This window comes from Drosophila subpulchrella, unplaced genomic scaffold, assembly GCF_014743375.2.
Source record: "Drosophila subpulchrella strain 33 F10 #4 breed RU33 unplaced genomic scaffold, RU_Dsub_v1.1 Primary Assembly Seq394, whole genome shotgun sequence".
Classification (NCBI taxonomy): Eukaryota; Metazoa; Arthropoda; class Insecta; order Diptera; family Drosophilidae; genus Drosophila; species Drosophila subpulchrella.
In genome coordinates this window covers 32,501-42,500 of record NW_023665616.1, presented here as the reverse complement: position 1 = coordinate 42,500, position 10,000 = coordinate 32,501, and the positions used below count along the sequence as shown (strand labels likewise).

The following is a 10,000-nucleotide window of genomic DNA, read 5'->3' as shown; positions in this document are numbered from 1 at the left end:
TCAGGGGAAACCCTGATGGAAGACCGAAACAGTTCTGACGTGCAAATCGATTGTCAGAATTGAGTATAGGGGCGAAAGACCAATCGAACCATCTAGTAGCTGGTTCCTTCCGAAGTTTCCCTCAGGATAGCTGGTGCATTTTAATGTTATATAAAATAATCTTATCTGGTAAAGCGAATGATTAGAGGCCTTAGGGTCGAAACGATCTTAACCTATTCTCAAACTTTAAATGGGTAAGAACCTTAACTTTCTTGATATGAAGTTCAAGGTTATGATATAATGTGCCCAGTGGGCCACTTTTGGTAAGCAGAACTGGCGCTGTGGGATGAACCAAACGTAATGTTACGGTGCCCAAATTAACAACTCATGCAGATACCATGAAAGGCGTTGGTTGCTTAAAACAGCAGGACGGTGATCATGGAAGTCGAAATCCGCTAAGGAGTGTGTAACAACTCACCTGCCGAAGCAACTAGCCCTTAAAATGGATGGCGCTTAAGTTGTATACCTATACATTACCGCTAAAGTAGATGATTTATATTACTTGTGATATAAATTTTGAAACTTTAGTGAGTAGGAAGGTACAATGGTATGCGTAGAAGTGTTTGGCGTAAGCCTGCATGGAGCTGCCATTGGTACAGATCTTGGTGGTAGTAGCAAATAATCGAATGAGACCTTGGAGGACTGAAGTGGAGAAGGGTTTCGTGTGAACAGTGGTTGATCACGAGTTAGTCGGTCCTAAGTTCAAGGCGAAAGCCGAAAATTTTCAAGTAAAACACAAATGCCATACAAATATAATTATATTATATAAATCAAGCTAATTAATATACTTGAATAATTTTGAACGAAAGGGAATACGGTTCCAATTCCGTAACCTGTTGAGTATCCGTTTGTTATTAAATATGGGCCTCGTGCTCATCCTGGCAACAGGAACGACCATAAAGAAGCCGTCGAGAGATATCGGAAGAGTTTTCTTTTCTGTTTTATAGCCGTACTACCATGGAAGTCTTTCGCAGAGAGATATGGTAGATGGGCTAGAAGAGCATGACATATACTGTTGTGTCGATATTTTCTCCTCGGACCTTGAAAATTTATGGTGGGGACACGCAAACTTCTCAACAGGCCGTACCAATATCCGCAGCTGGTCTCCAAGGTGAAGAGTCTCTAGTCGATAGAATAATGTAGGTAAGGGAAGTCGGCAAATTAGATCCGTAACTTCGGGATAAGGATTGGCTCTGAAGATTGAGATAGTCGGGCTTGATTGGGAAACAATAACATGGTTTATGTGCTCGTTCTGGGTAAATAGAGTGTCTGGCATTTATGTTGGTCACTTGTTCCCCGGATAGTTTAGTTACGTAGCCAATTGTGGAACTTTCTTGCTAAAATTTTTAAGAATACTAATTGGGTTAAACCAATTAGTTCTTATTAATTATAACGATTATCAATTAACAATCAATTCAGAACTGGCACGGACTTGGGGAATCCGACTGTCTAATTAAAACAAAGCATTGTGATGGCCCTAGCGGGTGTTGACACAATGTGATTTCTGCCCAGTGCTCTGAATGTCAAAGTGAAGAAATTCAAGTAAGCGCGGGTCAACGGCGGGAGTAACTATGACTCTCTTAAGGTAGCCAAATGCCTCGTCATCTAATTAGTGACGCGCATGAATGGATTAACGAGATTCCTACTGTCCCTATCTACTATCTAGCGAAACCACAGCCAAGGGAACGGGCTTGGAATAATTAGCGGGGAAAGAAGACCCTTTTGAGCTTGACTCTAATCTGGCAGTGTAAGGAGACATAAGAGGTGTAGAATAAGTGGGAGATATTAGACTTCGGTTTGGTATCGCCAATGAAATACCACTACTCTTATTGTTTCCTTACTTACTTGATTAAATGGAACGTGTATCATTTCCTAGCCATTATACGGATATATTTATTATATCTTATGGTATTGGGTTTTGATGCAAGCTTCTTGATCAAAGTATCACGAGTTTGTTATATAATCGCAAACAAATTCTTTAATAAAACGGTGCATTTATGTATTTTTGATTTGAAAATTTGGTATAACTCCAATTACTCAGGTATGATCCAATTCAAGGACATTGCCAGGTAGGGAGTTTGACTGGGGCGGTACATCTCTCAAATAATAACGGAGGTGTCCCAAGGCCAGCTCAGTGCGGACAGAAACCACACATAGAGCAAAAGGGCAAATGCTGACTTGATCTCGGTGTTCAGTACACACAGGGACAGCAAAAGCTCGGCCTATCGATCCTTTTGGTTTAAAGAGTTTTTAACAAGAGGTGTCAGAAAAGTTACCATAGGGATAACTGGCTTGTGGCGGCCAAGCGTTCATAGCGACGTCGCTTTTTGATCCTTCGATGTCGGCTCTTCCTATCATTGTGAAGCAAAATTCACCAAGCGTTGGATTGTTCACCCATGCAAGGGAACGTGAGCTGGGTTTAGACCGTCGTGAGACAGGTTAGTTTTACCCTACTAATGACAAAACGTTGTTGCGACAGCATTCCTGCGTAGTACGAGAGGAACCGCAGGTACGGACCAATGGCACAATACTTGTTCGAGCGAACAGTGGTATGACGCTACGTCCGTTGGATTATGCCTGAACGCCTCTAAGGTCGTATCCGTGCTGGACTGCAATGATAAATAAGGGGCAATTTGCATTGTATGGCTTCTAAACCATTTAAAGTTTATAATTTACTTTATAAACGACAATGGATGTGATGCCAATGTAATTTGTAACATAGTAAATTGGGAGGATCTTTGATCACCTGATGCCGCGCTAGTTACATATAAAAGCATTATTTAATACAATGACAAAGCCTAGAATCAATTGTAAACGACTTTTGTAACAGGCAAGGTGTTGTAAGTGGTTGAGCAGCTGCCATACTGCGATCCACTGAAGCTTATCCTTTGCTTGATGATTCGATAATAAAGATGTTGCAAGCGGGCATAATCATTATGCTTGCTTGCAGCATCGCACGCCACTTTGTTTGTGGTGTGTAAGGTAGGGAAGAAGAAATATAAAAGACCTAAATTGGAAACATCAATATATAAGTAAATATTGAACAAACAAAATGTATCGTCATCTTATTAGTGACGCGATGATAAAGTGGCAAACATATTCCATGTATAAATATTCCTATGGTATTAAAATTCAAGTAAAGAGGACATATATAAAAGTTTGTATATATGGTTCATTCAATGGTAGCAGCGGTTGGTTGGTTGGTGTCTGCTCCTCTTATTGTTCAAAACTTATGTTATGGTAGCAAGTCTATATCGTCATATTATTAGTGACGCGAAAAAGTAGTGGCAAAACATATTCCATGTATAAATAAATATTCCTATGGTATTGAAATTCAAGTAAAGAGGCCATTCAAGTAAAGAGGACTTATATAAATATAAGTATATATAATGGTAGCAGCGCGGTTGGTTGGTTGGTGTGTCTGCTCCTCTTATTGTTCAAAACTTATGTTATGGTAGCAAGACTGTATCGTCATATTATTAGTGACGCGAAAAAGTAGTGGCAAAACATATTCCATGTATAAATATTCCTATGGTATTGAAATTCAACTAAAGAGGACATATAAAATTACTATCAATGGTAGCAGTGGTTGGTTGGTTGGTGGTTGGTTGGCGGCTGCTCCTATTATTGTTCAAGACTTATGTTATGGTAGCAAGTCTGTATCGTCATATTAATTATTAGTGACGCGAAAAAGTAGTGGAAATCATATTCCATGTATAAATAGATTCCTATGGTAATGAAATTTTCAAGTAAAGAGAGGACCATTCAAGTAAGAGGACATATAAAAAGTAAGTATATGTTCCTCCAATGGTAGCAGTGGTTGGTTGGTTGGCGGCTGATCCTCTTATTGTTCAAAACTTATTTTATCAATATGAGTTTGGCAATACAATAAAGAAGACCAATCTAATCCATATAAAACTAAATGTATTATATGGATATGCTTAGGAAACCCATATATTCATAAAAAAAAATTATGTATAGAAAATTATACATATATCTTTTATATAAATGAATCGTATGGATATCGCCTTATGGTAGGTATAATAACTTTTTAAGGCATAATAATGTATAATATAGAAAATATACATTGAAATATAAATGCATTTTTATAGATATGGCGGCATATAAGTGCCATATACACAAGAATAAATAATAGAATTTACCAATATATAATTAAAATGAGATATATAAACCTAGTGAGGGGCTGCACTAGTATATGAATCGTATGGATATGGCTTATAGGTATAATACCTATAAGGCATAATAATGTATAATATAATAAATATAAATTAAGATATGAATGAATTATATAAATATGGCATAGAAATGCCATATACATACATAAGAATAAATGGTAGAATTTACCCATATATCACTGAAACACGATATATAAACCTAATGATAGCTGGCACTAGTACTGTAAACATGCACGCAATAGTGCGTGGGGTAAAAAACTACTATAGGGAGGTGGTCGTTGGCGGGCCCCTCCTCGTATTGGTCAAAACTTATGTTATGCATATGAATTTGTCAATACTATATAGAACGCCAAGCATATCCATATAAACTATGGATATGCATAGAAATCCATACAAAAGTAAAAAAAAATTATGTATAGAAAAATATACATATATTTATATAAGTGAATCGTATGGATATGGCTTATAGGTATAATACCTATAAGGCATAATAATGTATAACAAGTAAATATACATTGAAATGTGAATGCATTGTATGGATATGGCATATAAATGCCATATATATAGAAATAAATTGTATATCAATGATATAACAATTATAAACCTAGTGAGGGGCGGCACTAGTGAATGAATCGTATGGATATGGCTTATAGGTATAATACCTATAAGGCATAATAATGTATAATATAATAAATATACATTAAGATATGAATGGATTGTATAAATATGGCATAGAAATGCCATATACATAAGAATAAATGGTAGAATTTACCCATATATCACTGAAACACGATATATAAACCTAGTGATAGCTGGCACTAGTACTGTAAACAGGCACGCAATAGTGCGTGGGGTAAAAAACTACTATAGGGAGGTGGTCGTTGGCGGGCCCCTCCTCGTATTGGTCAAAACTTATGTTATGCATATGAATTTGTCAATACTATATAGAACGCCAAGCATATCCATATAAACTATGGATATGCATAGAAATCCATACAAAAGTAAAAAAAAATTATGTATAGAAAAATATACATATATTTATATAAGTGAATCGTATGGATATGGCTTATAGGTATAATACCTATAAGGCATAATAATGTATAACAAGTAAATATACATTGAAATGTGAATGCATTGTATGGATATGGCATATAAATGCCATATATATAGAAATAAATTGTATATCAATGATATAACAATTATAAACCTAGTGAGGGGCGGCACTAGTGAATGAATCGTATGGATATGGCTTATAGGTATAATACCTATAAGGCATAATAATGTATAATATAATAAATATACATTAAGATATGAATGGATTGTATAAATATGGCATAGAAATGCCATATACATAAGAATAAATGGTAGAATTTACCCATATATCACTGAAACACGATATATAAACCTAGTGATAGCTGGCACTAGTACTGTAAACAGGCACGCAATAGTGCGTGGGGTAAAAAACTACTATAGGGAGGTGGTCGTTGGCGGGCCCCTCCTCGTATTGGTCAAAACTTATGTTATGCATATGAATTTGTCAATACTATATAGAACGCCAAGCATATCCATATAAACTATGGATATGCATAGAAAACCATACAAAAGTAAAAAAAAATTATGTATAGAAAAATATACATATATTTATATAAGTGAATCGTATGGATATGGCTTATAGGTATAATACCTATAAGGCATAATAATGTATAACAAGTAAATATACATTGAAATGTGAATGCATTGTATGGATATGGCATATAAATGCCATATATATAGAAATAAATTGTATATCAATGATATAACAATTATAAACCTAGTGAGGGGCGGCACTAGTGAATGAATCGTATGGATATGGCTTATAGGTATAATACCTATAAGGCATAATAATGTATAATATAATAAATATACATTAAGATATGAATGGATTGTATAAATATGGCATAGAAATGCCATATACATAAGAATAAATGGTAGAATTTACCCATATATCACTGAAACACGATATATAAACCTAGTGATAGCTGGCACTAGTACTGTAAACAGGCACGCAATAGTGCGTGGGGTAAAAAACTACTATAGGGAGGTGGTCGTTGGCGGGCCCCTCCTCGTATTGGTCAAAACTTATGTTATGCATATGAATTTGTCAATACTATATAGAACGCCAAGCATATCCATATAAACTATGGATATGCATAGAAAACCATACAAAAGTAAAAAAAAATTATGTATAGAAAAATATACATATATTTATATAAGTGAATCGTATGGATATGGCTTATAGGTATAATACCTATAAGGCATAATAATGTATAACAAGTAAATATACATTGAAATGTGAATGCATTGTATGGATATGGCATATAAATGCCATATATATAGAAATAAATTGTATATCAATGATATAACAATTATAAACCTAGTGAGGGGCGGCACTAGTGAATGAATCGTATGGATATGGCTTATAGGTATAATACCTATAAGGCATAATAATGTATAATATAATAAATATACATTAAGATATGAATGGATTGTATAAATATGGCATAGAAATGCCATATACATAAGAATAAATGGTAGAATTTACCCATATATCACTGAAACACGATATATAAACCTAGTGATAGCTGGCACTAGTACTGTAAACAGGCACGCAATAGTGCGTGGGGTAAAAAACTACTATAGGGAGGTGGTCGTTGGCGGGCCCCTCCTCGTATTGGTCAAAACTTATGTTATGCATATGAATTTGTCAATACTATATAGAACGCCAAGCATATCCATATAAACTATGGATATGCATAGAAAACCATACAAAAGTAAAAAAAAATTATGTATAGAAAAATATACATATATTTATATAAGTGAATCGTATGGATATGGCTTATAGGTATAATACCTATAAGGCATAATAATGTATAACAAGTAAATATACATTGAAATGTGAATGCATTGTATGGATATGGCATATAAATGCCATATATATAGAAATAAATTGTATATCAATGATATAACAATTATAAACCTAGTGAGGGGCGGCACTAGTGAATGAATCGTATGGATATGGCTTATAGGTATAATACCTATAAGGCATAATAATGTATAATATAATAAATATACATTAAGATATGAATGGATTGTATAAATATGGCATAGAAATGCCATATACATAAGAATAAATGGTAGAATTTACCCATATATCACTGAAACACGATATATAAACCTAGTGATAGCTGGCACTAGTACTGTAAACAGGCACGCAATAGTGCGTGGGGTAAAAAACTACTATAGGGAGGTGGTCGTTGGCGGGCCCCTCCTCGTATTGGTCAAAACTTATGTTATGCATATGAATTTGTCAATACTATATAGAACGCCAAGCATATCCATATAAACTATGGATATGCATAGAAAACCATACAAAAGTAAAAAAAAATTATGTATAGAAAAATATACATATATTTATATAAGTGAATCGTATGGATATGGCTTATAGGTATAATACCTATAAGGCATAATAATGTATAACAAGTAAATATACATTGAAATGTGAATGCATTGTATGGATATGGCATATAAATGCCATATATATAGAAATAAATTGTATATCAATGATATAACAATTATAAACCTAGTGAGGGGCGGCACTAGTGAATGAATCGTATGGATATGGCTTATAGGTATAATACCTATAAGGCATAATAATGTATAATATAATAAATATACATTAAGATATGAATGGATTGTATAAATATGGCATAGAAATGCCATATACATAAGAATAAATGGTAGAATTTACCCATATATCACTGAAACACGATATATAAACCTAGTGATAGCTGGCACTAGTACTGTAAACAGGCACGCAATAGTGCGTGGGGTAAAAAACTACTATAGGGAGGTGGTCGTTGGCGGGCCCCTCCTCGTATTGGTCAAAACTTATGTTATGCATATGAATTTGTCAATACTATATAGAACGCCAAGCATATCCATATAAACTATGGATATGCATAGAAATCCATACAAAAGTAAAAAAAAATTATGTATAGAAAAAATATACATATATTTATATAAGTGAATCGTATGGATATGGCTTATAGGTATAATACCTATAAGGCATAATAATGTATAACAAGTAAATATACATTGAAATGTGAATGCATTGTATGGATATGGCATATAAATGCCATATATATAGAAATAAATTGTATATCAATGATATAACAATTATAAACCTAGTGAGGGGCGGCACTAGTGAATGAATCGTATGGATATGGCTTATAGGTATAATACCTATAAGGCATAATAATGTATAATATAATAAATATACATTAAGATATGAATGGATTGTATAAATATGGCATAGAAATGCCATATACATAAGAATAAATGGTAGAATTTACCCATATATCACTGAAACACGATATATAAACCTAGTGATAGCTGGCACTAGTACTGTAAACAGGCACGCAATAGTGCGTGGGGTAAAAAACTACTATAGGGAGGTGGTCGTTGGCGGGCCCCTCCTCGTATTGGTCAAAACTTATGTTATGCATATGAATTTGTCAATACTATATAGAACGCCAAGCATATCCATATAAACTATGGATATGCATAGAAATCCATACAAAAATAAAAAAAAATTATGTATAGAAAAATATACATATATTTATATAAGTGAATCGTATGGATATGGCTTATAGGTATAATACCTATAAGGCATAATAATGTATAACAAGTAAATATACATTGAAATGTGAATGCATTGTATGGATATGGCATATAAATGCCATATATATAGAAATAAATTGTATATCAATGATATAACAATTATAAACCTAGTGAGGGGCGGCACTAGTGAATGAATCGTATGGATATGGCTTATAGGTATAATACCTATAAGGCATAATAATGTATAATATAATAAATATACATTAAGATATGAATGGATTGTATAAATATGGCATAGAAATGCCATATACATAAGAATAAATGGTAGAATTTACCCATATATCACTGAAACATGATATATAAACCTAGTGATAGCTGGCACTAGTACTGTAAACAGGCACGCAGTAGTGCGTGGGGTAAAAAACTACTATAGGGAGGTGGTCGTTGGCGGGCCCCTCCTCGTATTGGTCAAAACTTATGTTATGCGTAAACATATGATTTTGTCAATACTATAAAGAAAACTTGTTTTGTACATACAAAACTAAATGAATTATATGGATATTGAAAAATAAATGGCATTATATCCATATAATGAAAATATACTTGTATTCTCTTATTATAAGAGAGAATACCGTATAGTTGGTTGGCAAAGACAATTGAAAATACCCGAATTGCAGATGATGGGTTCAAAAACTACTATAGGGTGGTGTAGCAAATAATATGAAGATGATATATCCATATAATGGATATACACTAGTATTCTCTTATTATAATAGAGAATACCATATAAATGGTTGGCAAAGACAATTGAAAATACCCGAATTGAAGTTGACGGGTTCAAAAACTATTATAGGGTGATGTAGCAAATAAAATAATGAAGATATATCCATATAATGGAATTATATGTGTATTCTCTTATTATATGAGAGAGTACCAAACGGTTGATTGGCAAAGACAATTGAAAATACCCGAATTAAAGATATTGGGTCCAAAAACTACTATAGGATGGTCAATGGGCCGGCCATCTACTATTGACGTGACAAAATACTGTCTGTCGGTAGAGAAGATATTAATCCGTCAAATTTGTTTCTTTATTCATTTATGAA

At 33.8% G+C, this 10,000-nt stretch overlaps 1 non-coding gene across 1 annotated transcript in view; it reads left to right on the top strand.

Annotated features, from left to right (window-relative positions):
* LOC119562166 overlaps positions 1 to 2,943 on the top strand; it is a 3,971-nt gene extending 1,028 nt beyond the window's left edge. Inside the window, exon 1 of the ribosomal RNA XR_005221732.1 lies at positions 1 to 2,943. This exon is cut by the window's left edge and continues 1,028 nt beyond it. This is a non-coding gene — a ribosomal RNA (large subunit ribosomal RNA).
* Positions 2,944 to 10,000: the final 7,057 nt, after the last annotated feature.